The sequence below is a fragment of the Leptinotarsa decemlineata genome, unplaced genomic scaffold (assembly GCF_025532065.1).
Source record: "Leptinotarsa decemlineata unplaced genomic scaffold, Ldec_3_MD MMD2_tig00026363_RagTag_RagTag, whole genome shotgun sequence".
Lineage (NCBI taxonomy): Eukaryota > Metazoa > Arthropoda > Insecta > Coleoptera > Chrysomelidae > Leptinotarsa > Leptinotarsa decemlineata.
The window spans coordinates 2,105,137-2,129,733 of NW_027412706.1; the positions used below are offsets into that span (position 1 = coordinate 2,105,137).

Genomic DNA, 24,597 nt, shown 5'->3' on the forward strand with positions numbered 1-24,597 from the left:
GTATTGAAACGTTTCAGAAAGTGAAAATGAAAATAATGTAATTCTCACCTAGCTTTCAGATTATATTTATTTTGGATAAACCTCAAACTCAACTGGAAGGCAAGAATGAAATCTCTGACGTGAAATGAATTCACAAGCAACATCAGTAAAATTTGAAGCAATGAAGAAGAATATTCAAAAGAAGTGAAAACAATTTTCATCATTATTACCTGTTGGCCTGCTGTTTCCCTTCGGGAATTTCATGATATTGGAGGTTATTACAAAGAGAAGTAGGACATTTTTCCATTTTACGATGAACTTCCAGAATATGAAAACGACCCCATTCCGCAAACACATTTCATCATTATCTCATTTTGATATAGCCCTGTGGCAATACCACGAAATTTATGGCTGCTACAAATATAAGAAGTTCTGAGATATAGAACGAACTTACTTTTCGACTTTATTCGATAATAAGACCCAGTTTCTTTTAGTGATTTTCATGGAAATAAGATTATATGAGAAACGAATAGATGACTGAATTTCTCAAACTTTACGATCGGAATATAGATCGAGAAAGGGTTAGGGATATTTCTATCACAATTTCGAAGTTTAGATAGAATTTCATTCAGATATATAAGAATTATAATCTAGACGAAAATGAAATATAGATGGACAGAAAGTGTATTCTAATATGAGAAATGAAAAAACATTTTATTGCTCCGGTTGAGAATGTCAAAAGCTTTAGGATGCTATAAAAATCTTTTATGATAGATTCTGTAGAACATGACACTGCTGACGGAAAAAAATGAATATTCGGTTTCGGGCAAATCAAGAACTGATAGAGGGTGTTGTATTTTTGAGATAGGAAAAACCTTCGAATTGTTTTTGGATAAATAAATCAAGAATAGTGTTGAAATCCACACACAATGAAATCCACAACAGACAACCTAGTTGGAAAGTAATATCAATGAAGCATTCAAAAATAATCAGAAATGTATCTCTGTATACTTTGACCTATGCAAGGCTTTCAACATATCATGGCATCATGAAATTATCAAAACTTTAGTATCCTGGGGATATCAGGGCAATATTTTAGCTTTTATTGAGAATTTTCTTTTTCAAAGATATTTCCGAGTCAAAGTGGATGGTGTATCATCATCACCAAGATACGTAGAGAATGGGATACCGCAGGGCTCTGTAATCAGCCCCACTTTATTCCTTGTGGCCATTAATGATGTACTACAAAATCTGCAGAAACCAGTTCAGGCAAGACTTTTTGCTGATGATTTAATAATATTTGTGAAGGGAAAAAATATTCAAAATATGGTCAATATTCTGCAAGGGGAATTGAATAAGTTAGAAGACTGGTCAAGGAAAAGCGGTTTTCAACTTCCTTCCAATAAAAGTAAGTGTATTATCTTTACGAAAAGACCGAATAAAATCCAAAATCCACCAACCTTAACTTTCAAGAATAAAACACTAGGATACACAAATGAAATAAAATATTTGGGATTGATATTTGACCAGTTACTGTCATGGAAAACCTATATTGAATATCTTGTCACAGTGTGTCAAAAAAGGCTAAACCTGTTGAAATGCTTAACAAATAAACAGTGGGGCGCAGATGTTACTCGTCTGCTTCCGCGAACACCCTCAAAGCTCTGGATACAATACATAACAACGTAATCAGCATCATCTCTGGAGCATTCATTACAAGCCCGGTTGACAGCCTACTCTGTGAACTTGGAGAGTTACCTTTAAAGCTTAGAAGACATGAACTGACACTATCGTATGCAGCCAGGCGACAAGCCCATCAAACTCGACAACCCTTCATTGTCCCAGTCACTCCCACTACAAAAGCAAATATTTCATTTCATGAACGAAAAATGCTTTCCCTCAACCTCATACAGATGCAAGAATTTCCACAAATCCAATCCAAACTTTCAAAAAGAACTCCTCCATGGCGTATTTCCTTACCGATTATAAATACTCAGCTACTATCCATGAGCAACACAAACACAAATCCCCAGCTGATCCAAGCTCATTACCAAACTATAATATCTGAATACCCACTTCACCAGAAAATCTTCACTGACGCTTCAAAACAACTCGTGTTGTAGGATGTGCATCCGTAACGAACTAGACCGCATGTTAATTTTCTTAACATGAATCTGCCACTATTCTCACTGGAGAACTTTATGTCATCTATAAAGCTCTTTCCTTCATTGAAATGACACCTGGTAAAGAGTTTTTGATAACTACGGACTCTCTCAACTCGCTTATTTTTTTTTGTCGAAAATATATACCCATCATGTACTGGTAAATATGATTGAAGAGAAGATGAAACAACTAGATAACAGGACAGTAACCCTCCTATGGGTTCCTTCACATACTGGGATTTCTGGAAACGATATAGCCGATAAACTTGCCATAGAAACTGTAGAACATCCAGCAGGTAATATCAGCATATAAAAGCATTGCCGATAGATATCAAATCCTATTTCCATTGCGAAATTGTAGAAATGTGGAATCAACACTGGTCTCAAAAACATTCCAAACTCAATGAAATCAAGGCTACATTATATCCTTGGAACAACATAGCAACAAACCGCTTTCATCAAGTCATAATTACCAGATTAAGACTGAGCCACACTCGCCTTCGCATGAACATCTATTGAGGAAAGAACCGCCACCAAAATGTTTCGCGTGTGAAGTGCTTGTGACTGTTAAGCATGTTCTGGTAGAGTGCCCGCTCTTCACAGGTGAGAGACTGAACAATAAAATTCCCTCCAAACTAAGTGAAATTTTCCAAAATACCAATACCAACAATATTGTTGAATTTCTTAAAGAATGTAACCTTTTATTTAAACTGTGATGTAAATAACTGCATGCTTTAGATATATTTTATATGTTTGCCGCTAATAGCTACGGCTGATGCGGTTTTTTCTAATAAAAAAAATAGTGTTGTGGACTCATTCGCGAGTTATTCAAATTGGAAATTAGTGATTCTGGGTTAGAGAGAACGAAATCCGGGGTGGTAGGCTATAGTCGAATGTAACTACCAAACGTTACGTTTGCCACTATGGCAAACTTTGTAAGTGGTATATGCATTAATTTCGAATACTCCCAGTTATACTGGGTGTTTGGAAAATCAGGGATAAGCAAACCGAAAATAATGGGATAGATGTTGTGGGAATAGAACGCTCAGAAATACTGTAGAAAATGGTGCTTTAAGTCTTCTAGGTTTATTGGTATAAATATCAAAGGGATACACAAATTTCAAAACGAGGAGGCCGTCTTTCTGAAACATCAGCATCACAAAGTTTATCATACACAAAGTTTTTAAATAAGACTAATTAGACTTTCTAAAGGCTCAAATTATGCAGTAACATTTCGGGGTGAACTTTTCAGTTACCATTTATTACACTTGAGAATATTTTCTGTTGTTCCTTATTGATTAATCTTCTAGATTGTGGATGGTGTGATATATTGTCAAATATAGAAAATAATCATGAAATGATTCAGATTCATTTGAGTAAATATATGAATTGAAAGATATTCCAACCTCACTTCAATATTTCAACACAAGAACACTCAGTATTCAGAATTCCATCTTTTGATATTTCAAGTTCATAGACATCGAAATTGATCCGATCACATGATATGGAAAATAAAACAATCTCCAAATATGCAAACTTGGCACAGATTGCATGCTGTGCATTTTACCTCAGTACAGTGACCGGATCAAAGTCGCAATGTCAGCGTATAATTCTTTATAAATATTGAGGGAGGTCAAGATCATTAACAATTAACAGTTAACAGTCAACAGACAGTATTCATTTACGTATCGATTGGGTCATCAGAAATGCAGCACATCTCCTTCTCTTCAATCCTGCTGGGTGGCAGTATAATGTAAGTTTTTTGATTGTTTTAATGTATTATTTTCTTATTAACATTTGAGTTTGAGTTTATTTAAAGTATTTTTTCCATTTTTTTTACAATAAACATTTAATTAAGTTTTAAATGAGTTCTTTTATTATTTGGATGAATGAATGAATGAATGGGTGAAACAGCAAATAAAAATCCTCTCGTTAACAGCCAAGCGAGTACTGAGTTGCGACACGTGGTGGAGGCGCCTCTCTTATTCTCGGGGGCTTCATTCTTCATAATGGGCCTAATTTTCTGATACAAAAAGTTGAATTGTTCAAGTTTTCAAAATATGTTGTGATAATTAGCTGAAAAGTGTATTTTTCTTTTGTTTTCCAATAATGAGAGAATTTAATAGCTGTTTCATCCAGTGAAAATTACAGTTTTTCCTTATTTTTAATATATTTCAAATGAATGGTTTGTTTTTGATCAATCATTAGTTGGTTTTGTGCTTCAATTGTTTTTTTTAAATCCATATACAACCTATTATTTCAGTCAATTTTCCATGTTTCCCTTCTCCTCAAATTATGAGTAATACACTTTCTAATAATTGTTCATCAGCATAGAAAGAAAAGTATTACTGAAGTTGAGCAATCATAAAGAATATCTGTTCATTCAGCTTCTTAAGATTGCCAATGGAATAATTTGAAAAAATTTTCATTTATCGTCTGTAAATTTCGAAAGTATGAGCGGTACATTTTCCAATATCTGTTTCATCAGCTTGGAACTGTACTGTTGAATTGGCTAAACGTATGGAATATCTGTTCATCCAGCTCCGTACGATTACCCATCACATGATTTCGAAACTTTGTATTCGTATCGCCAGCATGAAAAAATCATCATTTTTGAAATACAGTATAAATATGAACCCTTGTCGATTGTTTTATGATGTTGTTTTCGATACAGCGCAACGTAAAATATTTAAAAAATCCCTCAGATTTACTATTTTCAGTAAATTCTGGGAATAGTTTAATTTTAATATAACCGCCAAATATTTAAACTTTTTCCTTTGAGTTCGAAACTCAATAATTCATTTGCTATAAATAGTGATTGCGAGACTGATATCAAGAGGTAGTAAAAGATGATGGTCTTCAAAAATTTTATTAAAACATGTTTTACATGGCAGTGTTACACTTCAAGCATACTTACCACTCTTTCACAAGAAGTGTTTTCCTCAAATACTATTGTTCACTATTTTTTGCATAATCTTAAGCGCCACGCCTAAAACAAAATGAAACTTGTTAAACTATACTCTGTAAATGCATGTAATCCTTCATGAAAATGTTCAGTTAATAATGTCCAGAGTACATATAATATTAAACAAAAATCAATTCATCTAGTTAAGTATGTGTTATACAAAAAAATTTCAGAAATCTGAATTGTTTTATGAATGAGTATCTTGACTCGAATTGCAATATACACTTTTAAACATATAAGAATCCAGAATAATTAGGGTATAATAATTAGAGAATAGTAATTAAATAAAAATGCAGATACAAAATATTTTTTCAGTTGCATTTTTCAAATAAAATTTTACATACAATTAACTAAGGAAAAATAAGCAGTAATTACATAAGAAAAGAAACATAATAATAATGAATGCATTATTGACACACCCTCCTGCCAGAAGAAGTACAAACAATTCAATGTCACCACATAGTTTTATTTTTTTTATTTTGTATGGAAAGTAATAGGAAATAGCATCTCAGACTGATGATCTACAAATAGTTAAGTTTGTAATATTATGAGAAATAAAAGAAGCATATAGATATTGTAATAAACTCACTTCAGGTTCATTTATAAGGAACGGAATGAAACGACTTCGTAGAAAAACTTCCTCTATTCAGAATAACTCAAATTGATCTACCTTGTTTCAATTACATGATCCTCGTCGTAATCCTTCCCTATCTCAATGTTACATAATGTTTTAATAACATAAGATCGGCATACATCGAAAAGAGCTGTCCTGGCACGTATTAGGTGTTCTAATTAGAATATTGTTTATTTCTCAATTTGTTATTGTTCCACATTATTTGCTATACCAGTACATCTCCCCCCGATGACGAAAAAAAAATTTTAAACAATATTTTTTTTTTTTCATTCAATAAACAATTTTGTCCTATTTTTGTGTATTTCTACCAGCTTATTATCTATTCTAACTACAACATTTGGATCTTTATCTTCTACTATAATATAAGGACCTTTGAAGATAGGATCATACTTATTTGAAGATGTGTTCCTTACTAATATCTTATCACCTATCCTAACATTAACAGGATTAATTTTAATATCTAGTTTTTGTTTTCGTAACGATTTTGATACCATTAAATTATTTCTCGCGTCATTCCAAGCTGTTTGCAATCTAAATTTTAACTGAATTGGGTAATCATCGAAATTATATACAGGGTCGACTTGTGTAGCAATGCTCGATGGTACTCGACTCATTTTGCCGAAAACCAATTCGTATGGACTATACCGAGTTTCCGTATGCACTGTATTATTATATGCAAAACACCAATATGGTATCCATGAGCTCCAGGTGTCTGGATGCTCTGATGCATGTATGCGTAAATAATCACCTAGATTTTTATGTGTGTTTTCCAATGCTCCAATGGTTTCGTGATGATACGCCGTTGAATTCAGCTGTTCGATTTTTAGCAGTTTGCACGACTCTTTGAAGGTCGACGCTAGAAATTCAGTGCCTCTGTCTGTCACAACTTGTTCTGGAATACCAAATCGTAAAATAAAATTTTCTACGAATGATTTCGCGACTGTTACTGCCTCTTTATTTTCTAATGGATACCCTTCTACGAATTTTGTTAACTCACATTGCAACGTCAAAATGTATCGGTTATTTTCCCTGTCTTGGTCTAAAGGGCCCACCAAGTCAAGAAAAACTTTCTGAAACGCTGAGGTAGCCGTTGTGGTTATTTTCATTGGTTGCCGATGCGGTCTTGAGTACTTATATCTCTGACAGTCATCACAACGTTTTACAAAATTTTCGATATCCTTTCGGAGACCAGACCAAAAGTAAAGTTTTCTAATATTGTTATACATGCGATTAATTCCAGCATGCCCTCCCGTTGGTAACATGTGGTAATCGTTCAAAATTAATTGCTGGGTTTCCTTCCTAGTTATGTGTTGCTGAGCTTTTATTATATTTATTTTTATACCTGCCTTTCGAATTTCATTGGGAATTTCCAAAATGTTTTTTAATAACGATGCGCATCTATCTTCTTTTACTATAACTAATTCTGGAATTCCATATTCTTGGCAAATTTCCTTCAGGTCTCTCAACGATGCACCGAATGCAGTCGCTGATCGAGATTCATCCTGATTCATATAAATAGTATTTGCCTTTTCATCATATAATATATTCCCTTTTATTTTACACTCAGAACGTTTTTTTCTTTGAAACTCAACTTTCGACAAAGGATACAACTGAACAAATTCTTTAGGTGGTTTCAATAATTCTACGACACCAGGATGATCAGGCCTGTTATCGAAAGAGATATTGGACTTTTCCCGTGAATTGTTGCCCAATTTCTTCGTTTGTGCCCTTGTCACGACATTCATGACTTGACAGGAATTAACTGACATTTCTTTCAGTTCGTCGGAGTCAATTTTTATACGACTTAATGCATCAGCCGTTACATTATCTTTTCCTTTAACATAACTTATTGTAAAATCATATTCTTCTAGTGTTAACCTAAATTTCGTTAGTCTACTTGAAGGATTCGTCATACCGAAAAGATATAATAATGGTTTATGGTCTGTAAGGATAATGAACTTTTTCCCGTAAAGATAAGGACGAAATTTTTTCACACTCCAACAAATAGCAAGTAATTCTTTCTCTATCACACAATAGTTGACTTCAGCTTTATTCAGCGATCTGCTGGCGAACGCCACCGGCTTATCATCTGAATTTGACAGAACTGCTCCGATAGCCAAATTTGAGGCATCGGTACGTAATTTAAAAACGTTTGATTCCGAAAAATCAGGATATGCGAGAATTGGTGGTTGTACCAGCGCCTGCTTTAGCGTTTCGAATGCTTTTTGACATTCTTCGCTCCAAGCGAATACTACACCCTTTTTTGACAATCTGTTAAGCGGTGCTGCGATATCCGCGAAATTCTGAATGAACTTCCTATAATAGTTCGCAAATGCTACAAACCGTTTAGTTTCATTCGAGTCTTTTGGAACCGGAAATTGCTGTATAACACGTATTTTTTCAAAATCTGGAGATATTCCTTCAGATGAAATCACGTGACCCAGATACAATATCTGTTTTTTCAAGAATTCGCATTTGTAAGGATTTAGTTTTAAATTGACCTGTCTCAATCGCTGCAAAGTTTTTACCAAATTCCGATTATGAACTTCCAAATTATTCCCGAAAACTATCAAATCGTCCAAATAAATGAAACATCTCTCATAATTTAACCCTGACATTGCTATGGTCATCGCTCGAGAGAAAGCACTTGGACTCAGTTTCAACCCCATCGGTAATCTCGTCATTTGATACTGACCTTTATCGGTTGTGAAACTTGTGTAAGCTCTAGATGTTGCATCCAATTCAACCTGATAATAGCCCTGAGATAAGTCAAGATGTGAGAAGTACATCGCTCCGGAGAGTGAGTCTAAAATTTCATCTATGCAAGGTAATGGAAATTTGTCATCCTCAATGCGTTTATTCAACAGACGGTAATCGATAACTATCCTCCATTGTTTATTACCCTTACTATCCTCTTTTTTCGGTACTATTAACAATGGTGCCGACCATTCGGACCTTGTTTCCTCTATAATTCCTTCTGACAGCATGTTGTCAATTTGTTTATTTATTTCCGCTTTCTGCGAATGCGGTAACCGGTATGGTTTTACGTATACCGGAATGGCATCCTTTTTTAAATGTATGGTCTGTTTACAGACATTTGTCACCGTCAGTGGGTCATTTTCAAAGCGAAATACGTCCGCATATTTTGCACAGATTTTATCAATAGCTATTTTTTCCTGCTTATTAAGACCTTTGGTATTTATGGAGTTGAGTAACTTATCTATACGCTCAACTGAAAAGTGTGTGTTTCCAAAAGTATGAACATCAAATTCTGAAATATTTTCAGTTTTGGGCCTAAAATTTTTCAAGTGTACCTCTTTATCCGTAATATTCAGAATTTTAACAGGTATAATGTGGTTGTGAGGCTTTGCGATAATTCCCGCAGTATAAACACCTTCTGAAATTTCTTCTGGTATGATAATACAATCATCTGAGTTATGTACTTGCAAATATTTAATAATTTCGCACCTTGGTGGAATCGTTATATAATTTTCATACTTGGATTGCAGTGGAATCGACAGTTTCCGATTGTTTATATATATAGAGAATGTGCATAATTCGTAGTTTAATATTGCAGAGTGCTTGACAAAGAAATCTGACCCAATAACACCATTCATATCACTACCAAAGTCATTCACCACATGAAATTCGTGACCTATCTTAACGTCAGATAGTTCTAATGTAATATTAGCCGAGCCTTGCGTGAAGACAAAACCCGCTATGCCGTTTATTTTGATTCTATTTGTCGTATCAACAAACTGATTTTTATTTATACATGATGTAAAAATTACGCTTACCGAAGCACCCGTATCCAATAAAAATTTCAACTCACTTTTTCCGTTTTTCATACATACATAATTAAGACCATTCATACTTAAAACCTTATAATCACCTACATTCTCACTGACTCGACCGAAAAAACTGATTAGCTTGCGGGGAAGGGTTGTTTAATTCAGCATCCTGAGCGTTTTCCATAAAAAACCCTCTTCGAGATGGACTGAAAGTTTGGTTGTTGTGATTATTCCAACGCCCTCTAAAATTTCCGCGAAAATGTCCCTGGTTTCGACCCCTAAAATTATTTTTACTATGCAAACTACTTCCTCTGATCTTATTCGATTGTGAGTTATTGAATTGTCCGGTACTGAAATTTGGTCTTCCCCTATTATTCTGCTGAAATCCTCGACTCGTACGGTTGAAATTATTAAGTTTTGAGTTCCCTCGCATGTGAAACACCTGCGAAGAAGAGGTTGCACCTCCCGTACATTCCTCATCTACAGCTCCCGTTATAGCATCTTTCAAAGCGCTATAGTTCCTAGCTTTTATGACAGTTCCCAGATCGTGACTTCGCAGTCCGTTCGCGAAAGCATGAATTGCCAGTTTTTCGTTCGCAACTTTAAGAATTTTCATTGCCTCGACATTTCCATCGGCTTGCGCTATTGTCAAATCGACCAGTAATTCCTCGATTGATTTACCAAATTCATTCACTGATTTATGTTTTTGTTTTGCGTTATGTAATTCAACTGATAAACTTGCGGCAGAATGCTTTGTCAACAAGTGTGTTTTGATGTCTTTAATTAAATCAGTATTAGACGGATATGACGACTCTAATCTCATCTTTGCACTTTGTGACAATCTAGTTTTAAGGACATAGTTTGTTAGTGTTATTTTTCCATTATCGTCTAAAAGACTATCGTATAATTCAATGGCATCTATTAACTGTTTTACAGATTCCTCCGAATTGTCGGTTATAGGCAATAAGCTTGACGCTATTCTGAGATCAAATTTTTCACCCATTATTGTAAAACTTCTAGTAATTTCTGTAATATTAGCTAATCTAGTCTCTAAGGTATTTCGAATATCGACTAATAATTTGTTTGAAGATTCAACATATAACTTAACTTTTTGAATTATATCTGCATCTTTAGGGCCCGCATTGAATTTATTTTTCACTTCATTTAACTCTGATTCAATCCTATTTAATTCTTCAAACTTGCGATTTATAGCTTTTAGATCGACTCGCCTCTCTTTGCTATCTTTATTTAAATTCCTATTAAAAACTTTGAGTTCTTCAAACGAGTATCTAAATAAGTCTATGATGCTCATTTGCTACGCTAAAGACGAAAATAAATCGATATATTGATACACAAACTTATACTAAATAAATACGACCTTAAAATGTCTTTCCATGTGTCATCCAATTTCCACTCTACTTGTTGTTGGTTTTCACTTTGGAATACGTGAACCACCCATGAAATTCGTTTTCTTCTCACTCCTTACGCCTATACCAACTCCTGACTCCTCGTTATCTCTCTTCTTATCTTCTTTTCTAATGATTTCTGGCACCTCTTTATTAGAAATGCGCCGAGTGCCAAAATGAAACAGGCGAAAGCTACTATGCCTAGTACTTCGGAAACGGAGAACCCATTGCTAGCTGAAACTCCACCACTGTTCCCGGCTTGGCTTATGATTACTTCTTCTTTACTCTCTGTGGATCCCATGTTGGAAGATGTCAAATGCAACTCGTCTCTATTTCTCAGTATCTACCCGTTAATAACATACGTGGTAATCCTGGAATCATCCTGGCAGGATCGCCATGTAATAAACTCACTTCAGGTTCATTTATAAGGAACGGAATGAAACGACTTCGTAGAAAAACTTCCTCTATTCAGAATAACTCAAATTGATCTACCTTGTTTCAATTACATGATCCTCGTCGTAATCCTTCCCTATCTCAATGTTACATAATGTTTTAATAACATAAGATCGGCATACATCGAAAAGAGCTGTCCTGGCACGTATTAGGTGTTCTAATTAGAATATTGTTTATTTCTCAATTTGTTATTGTTCCACATTATTTGCTATACCAGTACAATATATTGAAAAGGTGAGAATTGATAATTATGTATTGAAGAAGAATCATTTATTTAGGTAGACTATACACACGAGATGAAAAGGCAGACTGTGGAGGACGCTTCCAAAACTGCATGAAATTTTTCATTTTTGAAGGTGTGTGAAATATGTTAGATGTTCATGAGAAATAATGATGAATATAATATGAATTTTGTATGAGGCATGAAATGAAATGCGCATATATGAGGTCTTCGGAGGAAAGACAGGTACGATGTTGTAGAAAGTACGACACAGAAAGTTGTCTTAAGAAAAGACAAATATGATGTTTCAAGATGTAGAAAGTTACTACGTCATGGTAATTATGAAGAAAGGTGAAAGAGTATAAAGATAATAATAATAATATATGCAAAATCTGAGAGATGCAATTTACATGTGGTTTCTAATATATATTTATCAGATATAATTCAATATTCGTCGTTGGTACTAGCCAGGAAAGTAGTTGTTTTCGATAAATATTTCCAATAGCTGTTTATTTTCATTGAAAAGAAAATAAATTGCTATTGCTATTTTCAATTTCCTATTATTCAGTGAAATGTATATCACATGAGGTGACAATTGAATAGGCAGGTGACAAAGACTGTAAGGAATCAGTAAAAAATTGTACAAAAAGAAATTGATGTTGAAATGGGTGTGTCATAAATAACCAATGAATTTTGAAAGTATGCTCAAGCATAAATCAAAAAGTATGCTTCAAAGTTGAAAAAGAAAGTTTGTAAGCTATTTGCTATTTATCGTCAAATTAACTTCAATGTATATTATATGTACTCTAACCAATTAGATTAAATTGTCAAATGATTGTTAACTATATAATGCAGTGATTTCTGTTGATTTTTTTTCATTGTCGAATTTAATAGTAACATTACCTAGCTATAAGAATAAAAATATATCATGAAAGAACTTACTGCCGAATTTCTCTCTTGTTTCATGCAATCGAGGCAACACCATACCCCAAGGCACTTCGAGGCAGGACATTCAGCAGATCGTACCACAGACAGCACGATGGATGACCTAGGGAAACATGAAGTTGAATCATCATGGCTCAAATGAATGGACTTTAGGAATATCGCAGTCACTAGTGCCATATTCAACCAGAAACAAATACTTACGTTGTTGCGTTACCAGTTGTTCTGAGTAGCTGATAAACAGTTCCTGTGTGGCCAGACATCATCCACAGACATAATATGTGAAAAGAATTGTAATACTCAAAACAATCCAGAATCACCGTCATACCGTTGAGTACTAAGATAATCCAAATCCCAAGCAGCCTACAGAAAATATTTCACTAATAATTTATGAGAACGACGCTAGTTTCAAAATGCGGACACAACAGAACCACAAACGATGATGTTTGAAGTTTCCCAAAAGCTCTCGAAGGGGTAATTTCTATATTCCTGGGCAGCTAATAACTCGATCACACTATCACACGATGAACACACAGATATAAATATATTTCGAAGTGTAAAATCAAAATCACTTCACGAATAAATATTCACATATTCATCAAATTATATGTATGTCATATGTCATGTCAAATCGTAACTCTTCTTCTCTATACACAATTGAGAGAATAAGCATGGAACAGAATGACAAATACATTTCACGGAAACCATAAAAACATGTTCTGGTAATACGAAAAAAACTCAAAGCACAACGTTATACGTAATTATAGTCCAGTCCAATCCATTCCACTACTACGTTGCCAATGTTTCCATCCAGTTGAGTTGTGGTAGCTGAGCAGCCGTCAACCAAAACAAAGTCAGAACCAAGACACGGAACGCTGTGCAGACAGATTGGTGGAGTGACACGAAGATAGACAAAGTTCAGTGCCGGACTATGACAATATAAGTGTGGGAACTCATAGTTGCAGAATCAATTGGACAATATAGTTTTTTCTAACTTTTATAGGACATATAGTTTGTAATTGATGTTTATAATCATATTTTGAACCCATTGTTTTTTTTTATTATTCAAAATATTTTTATTGAGTTGTGAGTTTTCATTTTTTTGTTTCTCGTTACCACCCAGAAAGCTGGGGGCCAGCTTTAACGTGGAGGGGAGATGTGTCAAATATAGAAAATAATCATGAAATGATTCAGATTCATCTGAGTAAATATATGAATTGAAAGATATTCCAACCTCACTTCAATATTTCAACACAAGAACACTCAGTATTCAGAATTCCATCTTTTGATATTTCAAGTTCATAGACATCGAAATTGATCCGATCACAGGATATGGAATATAAAACAATCTCCAAATATGCAAACTTGGCACAGATTGCATGCTGTGCATTTTACCTCAGTACAGTGACCGGATCAAAGTCGCAATGTCAGCGTATAATTCTTTATAAATATTGAGGGAGGTCAAGATCATTAACAATTAACAGTTAACAGTCAACAGACAGTATTCATTTACGTATCGATTGGGTCATCAGAAATGCAGCACATCTCCTTCTCTTCAATCCTGCTGGGTGGCAGTATAATGTAAGTTTTTTGATTGTTTTAATGTATTATTTTCTTATTAACATTTGAGTTCGAGTTTATTTAAAGTATTTTTTCCGTTTCTTTCACAATAAACATTCAATTAAGTTTTAAATGAGTTCTTTTATTATTTGGATGAATGAATGAATGGGTGAAACAGCAAATAAAAATCCTCTCGTTAACAGCCAAGCGAGTACTGAGTTGCGACAATATTTATTATTGTAAATAACATCTCGGTTGTTAAAGGAAATTGGAACAACTGAAACATATTATCATCATATAATGAACGAATACGTCGACACATTCCAAAACTATGATATTTAAAAGTGATTTTTTTCTCATACGGAAAATATATCAAATCGTAGGCTTTCTTTCATGTCGCAATAATCGAACAAATATATTCCATTTGTTTGAAGGTGGTTGACAATGTTTCATAGTGCATTTCATTAGTTCGGACTTCCATTGTCTAATATGATATAAATTGATTTGAAATCCCTGAAAGAATCTGTAAAAAATCGAAAAGGCAAAATTACAATGAAATAAAATACGAGCGAGAACCAAAAAATTAAAAAAATTGAACTATTAACACGAGATGGAAATTAAAAAATAATTAACAAGAAATGAAAATTAAAAATTAAAAGATTCCAAACCAAGTTACTCCACGACGTTTCGATTGTTAGTGTCCACAATCGTTTTCGGTTGATAACTAGACTCTGAGATCTGAATATTTATATGTCATTCGAGTGCTTTCACCTATCCCCTCTGCTTCATCGCTTCATCGGTTTTAGCGAAAGCTAACCGATTAGTGGGAGTTGGTCATGTTCTGCTTGATCACAGGTTTCTATATGCGTATCCATATGCGCTTGGCTAAATGCGTTGTTTGACAACATATATGCGGTTTCTTTGAATTTTCTCTCGAACCAGTGTTCCAACTTGTGAATGATTCCAGTTTGAGCCCACTTTTCATGAGAGAGATCGTCTAAGGTCACATTCTATAAGATTATACATATTGGAAACCATCGAGAATATCGATATCGAATGAAATAAAAAATTCGATGATTGAGAATAGGTAACACGAGGTTACCAAAAAATGAACACATCACATATGCACATAGTCACCAGTAGGAGCTAATCACACATTTGTGGTAACAGTTAGAAAACCTCGCAAGATTTTCTCTTGTTAATATCTGAGAGTTATATTTCGGACTCGAAAGTCGTGCAGGTGGCTATAGCTGCCCATGTGGTCATGTTAGATGTAATCTAAGAATGCCAGGTTTCTTATCTAAGACCACAAATGTGCAATTGGCTCCTGTTGGTGACCCCGTTCAGTTCTAGGCGACCAGGTATTGCCCATCTTCACACTTGGCTGCACTGCGCTGATGAGATCAATAGCCAGAAATATGTCTCCACGATTTGCTTTTCTTTTGTTTGAGGGTTAATTCATGAGATTTTTTTCTGTTGATTATTTTCTGTGACCTTAGTCCATGACTTTTCCCTGTTTCTAATTATATCATATCTACTCGCTGAACAATTATCTTTATCGTATACTGTTTAAAAAAAACGTTTTCCGTTTACCAGTTGTCGTACCCCTACAAACGACAACCTTCAGAAGTTGAGTTAAGGATTAACGAGTTCTTATGTTTCAACGTGTCATTTCTAACACGGATATTATGATCACGATGCGTCGTGATGACTTTGTTGATATCTCTAACCCTAGGTGACCAGTCCGAAACCACAAAGTACTGCGGGCTTCTGTGCTATTGTGTGATTTCTGCAACAAAGTGTTGCCTAACCTTACACTTGGCTATACCATACTGATGGCAGCTAATGAATCAGAAAAACGTGTCAACACGTGACTGCTCTTTGTGATGGAGTTGGCCAACACTTAGTGGACATTCGAGTTACAATTTATTGTTCGAATTTCATTGAACAATTCACAAAAGTACATCACGTGTTACGTGTTTCGCTTCACAATAGCTTTCTCAGGCGTGTTCATTCAAAGTATGAACACGCCTGATCAAGTTTTTCTACAGCGAAACACGTGTAGCCTTTTTATGAACTGTTCAGTTGTGATCTGACACTGAAGTGTTACTTGAGTTTCTCTTAGAAAAATATGGGCAACCAGAACATTTTGGATCAAAAATGCATATTTATATATGGTAATTATGATGCACTTTTTGAAACCTTTAGTGTAGAAATGAATATCATTGGAGTTTTATCTCAACGCCAAACCGTTATTTTTAAAACCTCGTGTTTCGATTACCAAGTAATCATCTTCAAAAGGAAAATGTAACTCATTAAACTTTCTCTTGAAGAAAATCTCAATGAGATATCACCAAAATAGTCACTTTTGTTTCTTCTACAACTCAATTGAAAATAGCGGCTCCGTATTTCTTAAAGAACAACAACAGTTGTTGCACTATCCAAGAGTTAAGTTTGGTTTTCGTTTTATGTTTCTACATCAAAAGCTTCCACCGAACTTTCAGATGTTCCACGTGATCGTGCCATATCGAATGTAGTTTCAGTTAACCGAATGGCCGAGTTGATTAAAACAAAGGTCACGTGCGATCAACACGAACTTGTGCCTAGAGGATTTGGACAATTTTGTTCCTCAACTTCCAGATGAATGTGCAATCGATTAACAAACTATTCGAATACATATTATATTGCTTCGCTTGAAGAAGATGGAAATGGATATTTTTCAGAGGAAAGTTTCTTGGGGAATGCTAAAACTTGCTTATTTAGATATATTAGTATAGTTTCTGATGACCTCTCATTCGACATAACGTGAAATGGAATTGAATAAATAGGAAATGAAAATCTTCCTTTATGCGATATTCGAACCGGTTAGGGTACGGTTTTCTCATGGAAACTAAGATCAGTGGTTGAAAGCAGTCGAGTCCAACTCAACCAAAGAAGACATTGATTCTTAATCGATGAATAACTATTTTAATTTTATCAGAATCGATTGAATGAAATATTACCAGAATAGTTAACATAAGATAGGGTGGGAAAACTGACCGTTGGAAATCATAAAGAGAAAATAAGATACACTCATTTTGATATTGATGATTGTTGAACGATGGAATAGACCGATACCTACTTGATCGAAATCCATGATAACTTATTTCACATAACACATAGTTACGAGATTTCTTTTCAACAGTTTAGGAAATTATGACATATGTTTCACTAATAGGAGGATAGTGTCAGGAAGTCCAGAGATGTGGCCACCTAGGTCACCAGACTTTTATAGTTAACATTTTTTTATGAGGACGATATCAGTGCATAACAAAGATCTTTTGGGAAAAAAATAATACTGGCTGTCGAATCATATGGAAGACTCGGGAAATATTAGAAAGAATACGCGATTCATTATCAAGCGAATATAATAATAATAATAATAATAATAATAATAATAATAATAGGGATAAGGGATAAGCCGATGCATGGGGTCTTCTTCAATAACATTGAAGACCTTGGCTTATCAAAGCGCCTGACGTTCGCTTTTCTCAGGTCGAGTGGGCTGAAGTCGGAAACTGAGGGGTTCATCATGGCTTGCCAGGATGGTGTCTTCAACACCTTAGTCTACCGCAGTCGCGTGATGGGTATAGAGGTTCCTGACACAAGGTGCAGGGCCTGCCGCGAGGCGCCCGAGACCCTAATGCACTTGCTATCAGCATGTCCAGCATATGCGGTCTCGGCCTATATCCATCGACATAACGCGGCCTTAAGAGTGCTATATTACCATCTACGGCACTCTTACGGTATTGGCGAGACACCGGTGTTGCCCTACGATCCGGGGGATATTGAATCCGTTGTGGGGAACGAGAAGTGCCGAATTTATTGGAACTATTCGTTCCCCACCCTCAGGCTCATACAAGCTAATAAGCCTGATGTAGTCCTTCTCGACCACCAGACCAAAACGATATTTGTCGTGGAGTTTTCAGCTCCTGGCGAGACGAATATCGTCAGAAAAGAGGAGGAAAAACGGATAAAATATCGAGATTTTCTCTTCGAACTCCGCAGACTCTATCCAGATCACTCTGTCAAGATGGTCGTTCTGATTATTGGAGTCCTTGGTGGAATGATGTCTTTTCTACTCTCGAATCTCAAAATCATACCGGCTTGCCGCACTAAGGCAGAAATCTTAGCCGCACAGATGCAGAAGGCTGTCATTCTTGGCTCACTGCGTTTGCTCAGGGCACATGATTCTCGGACCCAATGATCACTTACCCCACGGTGTGGGGAGTGGTCATTGGTTGATTATGCTGGCGCGCCCTCCCGAATGTATCGGGGCTTCGGGGGATAGGGCCTGACCAGCGCACACTACGGTGGAAAAAAAAAAAAAAAAAAAAAAAAAAAATAATAATACCTTCTCTGCATGGTCCGTGACCATGAGAGAGCAGGAATTGGAGCATTTCTCCTTAGGGCAGCTGCTCGAGCAGCTGATGAACTCGGTATAGTTTTCGACTCTGAACGAGGTGACTACAACTCTGTCACCGAGTTGGAACCCGTTCAACAAAAAGCTCAGATAAAAGCCGCAGAGATCACCTTACTTCTGCGGAGACACAGGGATAAGCCGATGCATGAGGTCTTCTTCAATAACATCGAAGACCTTGGCTTATCAAAGCGCCTGACGTTCGCTTTTCTCAGGTCGAGTGGGATGAAGTCGGAAACTGAGGGGTTCATCATGGCTTGCCAGGATGGTGTCTTCAACACCTTAGTCTACCGCAGTCGCGTGATGGGTATAGAGGTTCCTGACACAAGGTGCAGGGCCTGCCGCGAGGCGCCCGAGACCCTAATGCACTTGCTATCAGCATGTCCAGCATATGCGGTCTCGGCCTATATCCATCGACATAACGCGGCCCTAAGAGTGCTATATTACCATCTACGGCACTCTTACGGTATTGACGAGACACCGGTGTTGCCCTACGCTCCGGGGGATATTGAATCCGTTGTGGGGAACGAGAAGTGCCGAATTTATTGGAACTATTCGTTCCCCACCCTCAGGCTCATACAAGCTAATAAGCCTGATGTAGTCCTTCTCGACCACCAGACCAAAACGATATTTGTCGTGGAGTTTTCAGCTCCTGGCGAGACGAATATCGTCAGAAAAGAGGAGGAAAAACGGATAAAATATCGAGATTTTCTTTTCGAACTCCGCAGACTCTATCCAGATCACTCTGTCAAGATGGTCGTTCTGATTATTGGAGTCCTTGGTGGAATGATGTCTTCTCTACTCTCGAATCTCAAAATCATACCGGCTTGCCGCACTAAGGCAGAAATCTTAGCCGCACAGATGCAGAAGGCTGTCATTCTTGGCTCACTGCGTTTGCTCAGGGCACATGATTCTCGGACCCAATGATCATTTACCCCACGGTGTGGGGAGTGGTCATTGGTTGATTATGCTGGCGCGCCCTCCCGACTGTATCGGGGCTTTGGGGGATAGGGCCTGACCAGCGCACACTACGGTGAAAAAAAAAATAATAATAATAATAATATGTGGTCTCGGCCTATATCCATCGACATAACGCGGCCCTAAGAGTGCTATATCACCATCTACGGCACTCTTACGGTATTGACCAGACACCGGTGTTGCCGTACGCTCCGGGGGATATTGAATCCGTTGTGGGGAACGAGAAGTGCCGAATTTATTGGAACTATTCGTTCGCCACCCTCAGGCTCATACAAGCTAATAAGCCTGATGTAGTCCTTCTCGACCACCAGACCAAAACGATATTTGTCGTGGAGTTTTCAGCTCCTGGCGAGACGAATATCGTCAGAAAAGAGGAGGAAAAACGGATAAAATATCGAGATTTTCTCTTCGAACTCCGCAGACTCTATCCAGATCACTCTGTCAAGATGGTCGTTCTGATTTTTGGAGTCCTTGGTGGAATGATGTCTTCTCTACTCTCGAATCTCAAAATCATACCGGCTTGCCGCACTAAGGCAGAAATCTTAGCCGCACAGATGCAGAAGGCTGTCATTCTTGGCTCACTGCGTTTGCTCAGGGCACATGATTCTCGGACCCAATGATCACTTACCCCACGGTGTGGGGAGTGGTCATTGGTTGATTATGCTGGCGCGCCCTCCCGAATGTATCGGGGCTTCGGGGGATAGGGCCTGACCAGCGCACACTACGGTAAAAAAAAATTATAATGATAATAATAAAAAGCAGGGATGGCCACTAACACCCTTGGCCTTTGGTGAGTTGCGACACCACTTACCCGAGCAACTGGTGCAAAACCGGACCGGCAGCCCAGGCGCACCCGGGAAGGAGAACTCTATTCTCCCTCCGGTGCCGGCCGTGGGTCCACAGGGCTAACCACCCGGTGGACTCAACACTTGGTTCCCAACAATCAAGAAAGAGGCCCCCACAATCGACCCACTCGGAGGGGTCAGAGGCAAGGTGGTGGGGCCCATAACGATGATTTGCCTACCGACGACAACCCTGGCAACGACAACGGACGCTTTGAGTGGACGCATGAGCTGAGAGATAGCCTTATGCATTACTACGAGAGTAGTGAGCCCGCGCGAAGAGGGTACATGGCGAGATTGCATGCTCTGTGGTGTGAAACACATCCGGAGCATGCCGCCTTTTCCGCCCAAAATCTTAGGGATTACGTATCCTATCTTCGGCGGCAGGGCTACACAGCTCCTCCCCAGTCTGCTAACGAAGTGGTAGAAGTGGCAGTTCTACCATCCGTTGGCACGGCTGGAGAGGAGACTCGCACCATACCACCAATGGAGACGACAATCAGAACACGCAGGGCGCTCCACAGAATTAGGCACTGAAGCCACAAGAACTGGCTTGTTTGGATGCGGAGGTTCATAGTGTTCTAACAGAAGAGGCTGACATCTGGCAAATCAACACCGCTGTGTATAACGTCGTCCAATCGCTTTCCGAATCGGAAGGACGAAATCCCGGCCTTGCGGTTCGGAAGATTGAACGGCGTGTACACAAGATGGAGGCTAAGATCACGTCGGCGAGACAACACGCGTCTCGTATCCAATGTGTGATGGACTACAGGGCGGCCAATAGGCCTTTCCCGCCCGCAGTGCAGCGAATAGCCGCCAATTTACGACGTATCCATCACACTCTAAGCCAAGGCGTACTGTTGACCACCAAACAGCATTGCCTTGATTGGATACGAATGCTAGTGGCTGCTAAGAAGTCACTAGTGAGGCGAGCGAGAAGTATCGCGGAAAATCTTAGGTTCCGCGAGAAACCTTCTCGCTTATTCCAAGAGCCTCCACGTGTTGTGGATAATCCGCCGACTGCTGATCAGGTGGAATCATTCTGGAAGGATATCTATGAACACCCGCAGCCACTCAACTTAGACACTCCAGCCCTAGCGCAGTTCGAGATTTCAACAGAGAGCTTCGACAGCCTGAGCTCAATGAACTGCGCAACCCGATAACCCCAGATGACGTTCGAAGAGCCCTTGTTGGTTCCAAGAACTTTGCTGCTCCAAGTACCCACCGCCATCTGGCCAGAGTTTTCAACTAATGGCTGGACGGAGAGCAGCCGATTCCGGATTGGTTTGTCGAGGGGCGGCCGTTCTCATCCCCAAAAGCGGAGATTTGTCGATTCCTAAGAATTACAAACCGATAACATGCTTGAATTCGTGTTATAAGTTGTTTACAAGCATCTTATACACACGAATACTCACCGCAGTTGACCGAGTGTTCGAACGGATATATGAGCAGAAAGGGTCGAAGAGAGGAGTCGCTGGATGTAAAGAGAACCTGCTCATCGATAGATGTGTAACGCAGGACTCGATACAATATAAGCGTAACCTCTCTATGGCCTGGATCGATTACCGTAAGGCATTTGATACAATTTCGCATGAGCTCATCTTGCATTTGCTCAGATGCCTTGCGGTACCCGACAACATAGTGAGATGCATTGAACAACTGATACCACTTTGGCGAACTCGCTTCACCATAACATCTGGTCAAGCAAGAGTCCAAACAGGGTGGGTCATTTTCAGAAGGGGTGTATTTCAGGGTGATTCCCTTAGTCCCCTTCTATTCTGCATCTCACTATTGCCATTATCCGTTGCGCTCAGAAACACTCGAGGGTATAACTGTGGCACCCCCGGAAACCGTATACTTACCTCGTATACTTACCTCGGGGTGGAACAACGCCACTCACAAGAGGTAACCGCAGTGAAAAACTCTCTCCGCGGCAAATATCAGCACAAACTTCGACAGATCTGGTCATCGGAGCTGTCGGGGAAGAACAAAGTTGCTGCAACAAATATGCTTGCCGTTCCAATCTTACTCTTCTCGTTTGGAGTAGTGAAGTGGACTCGTGAGGAGCTGTATCAACTCGACGTAATGACCCGAAAAATGATGCATCTCTATAGGAGTTTGCATCCCAAATCGTCCGTTCCGAGGTTGTACTTCCCCCGACAACAGGAAGGTCGTGGACTTTTGAGTTTGTAGTGTCTACATGACAGAATGGTACTGGATACAGCCTGTAAAGTCGTCAAGAGTTCGGATCCCCTTCTCTGCATGGTCCGTGACCATGAGAGAGCAGGAATTGGAGCATTTCTCCTTAGGGCAGCTGCTCGAGCAGCTGATGAACTCGGTATAGTTTTCGACTCTGAACGAGGTGACTACAACTCTGTCACCGAGTTGGAACCCGTTCAGCAAAAAGCTCAGATAAAAGCCGCAGAGATCACCTTACTTCTGCGGAGACACAGGGATAAGCCAATGCATGGGGTCTCCTTCAATAATATTGAAGACCTTGGCTTATCAAAGCGCCTGACGCTCGCTTTTCTCAGGTCGAGTGGGCTGAAGTCGGAAACTGAGGGGTTCATCATGGCTTGCCAGGATGGTGTCTTCAACACCTTAGTCTACCGCAGTCGCGTGATGGGTATAGAGGTTCCTGACACAAGGTGCAGGGCCTGCCGCGCGACGCCCGAGACCCTAATCCACTTGCTATCAGCATGTCCAGCATATGCGGTCTCGGCCTATATCCATCGACATAACGCGGCCCTAAGAGTGCTATATTACCATCTACGGCACTTTTACGGTATTGACGAGACCCCGGTGTTGCCCTACGCTCCGGGGGATATTGAATCCGTTGTGGGGAACGAGAAGTGCCGAATTTATTGGAACTATTCGTTCCTCACCCTCAGGCTTATACAAGCTAATAAGCCTGATGTAGTCCTTCTCGACCACCAGACCAAAACGATATTTGTCGTGGAGTTTTCAGCTCCTGGCGAGACGAATTTCGTCAGAAAAGAGAAGGAAAAACGGATAAAATATCGAGATTTTCTCTTCGAACTCCGCAGACTCTATCCAGATCACTCTGTCAAGATGGTCGTTCTGATTATTGGAGTCCTTGGTGGAATGATGTCTTCTCCACTCTCGAATCTCAAAATCATACCGGCTTGCCGCACTAAGGCAGAAATCTTAGCCGCACAGATGCAGAAGGCTGTCATTCTTGGCTCACTGCGTTTGCTCAGGGCACATGATTCTCGGACCCAATGATCACTTACCCCACGGTGTGGGGAGTGGTCATTGGTTGATTATGCTGGCGCGCCCTCCCGAGTGTATCGGGGCTTCGGGGGATAGGGCCTGACCAGCGCACACTACGGTGAAAAATAATAATAATAATAATAATAATAATAATAATAAGCTAATAAGCCTGATGTAGTCCTTCTCGACCACCAGACCAAAACGATATTTGTCGTGGAGTTTTCAGCTCCTGGCGAGACGAATATTATCAGAAAAGAGGAGGAAAAACGGATAAAATATCGAGATTTTCTCTTCGAACTCCGCAGACTCTATCCAGATCACTCTGTCAAGATGGTCGTTCTGATTTTTGGAGTACGTGGTGGAATGATGTCTTCTATACTCTCGAATCTCAAAATCATACCGACTTGCCGCACTAAGGCAGAAATCTTAGCCGCACAGATGCAGAAGGCTGTCATTCTTGACTCACTGCGTTTGCTCAGGGCACATGATTCTCGGATCCAATGATCACTTACCCCACGGTGTGGGGAGTGGTCATTGGTTGATTATGCTGGCGCGCCCTCCCGAATGTATCGGGGCTTCGGGGGATAGGGCCTGACCAGCGCACACTACGGTGAAAAATAATAATAATAATAATAATAATTATTATTAATGTTTTCGAAATGTCATAATCTTCATATTTTTCAGTTCCTTCGATATGACATTATATACTTTTGAAATATTATAAGAAAAGCTACGCTCAAACATAGAAGTTTTATGGACGGATGGAGTTATAGTTCCCTTGGAACGGATGTTCAAATTATGAACATCAGTACGAAATACGATTTTCCTATACAATTAAGATGGTGCCTTGGTCTGAATAATTTTATGATATAAAATGCCACAGTGTAGTTCTCTACGTAATTTCATACTCAACCATCCAACTTCTTTTAATCTATGGGTGATAGGCAGACGCCTACAAACACCATAAATGAA

At 38.5% G+C, this 24,597-nt stretch overlaps 1 protein-coding gene and 1 long non-coding RNA gene across 2 annotated transcripts in view; both read right to left on the minus strand.

Moving 5' to 3' along the window:
• LOC111514123 (voltage-dependent calcium channel gamma-5 subunit) overlaps positions 1–24,597 on the minus strand; it is a gene marked incomplete at its 5' end in the record, with an annotated part of 298,378 nt that overhangs the window by 130,706 nt on the left and 143,075 nt on the right. The gene's annotated exons all lie outside the window — the stretch shown is intronic.
• On the minus strand, positions 4,755–13,772 carry LOC141486708 (uncharacterized). Its single transcript, XR_012467996.1, has 3 exons — positions 12,757–13,772; positions 12,553–12,658; positions 4,755–5,130 (listed from the first exon to the last, which is right to left on the minus strand). It is a non-coding gene; the product is annotated as an uncharacterized lncRNA (long non-coding RNA).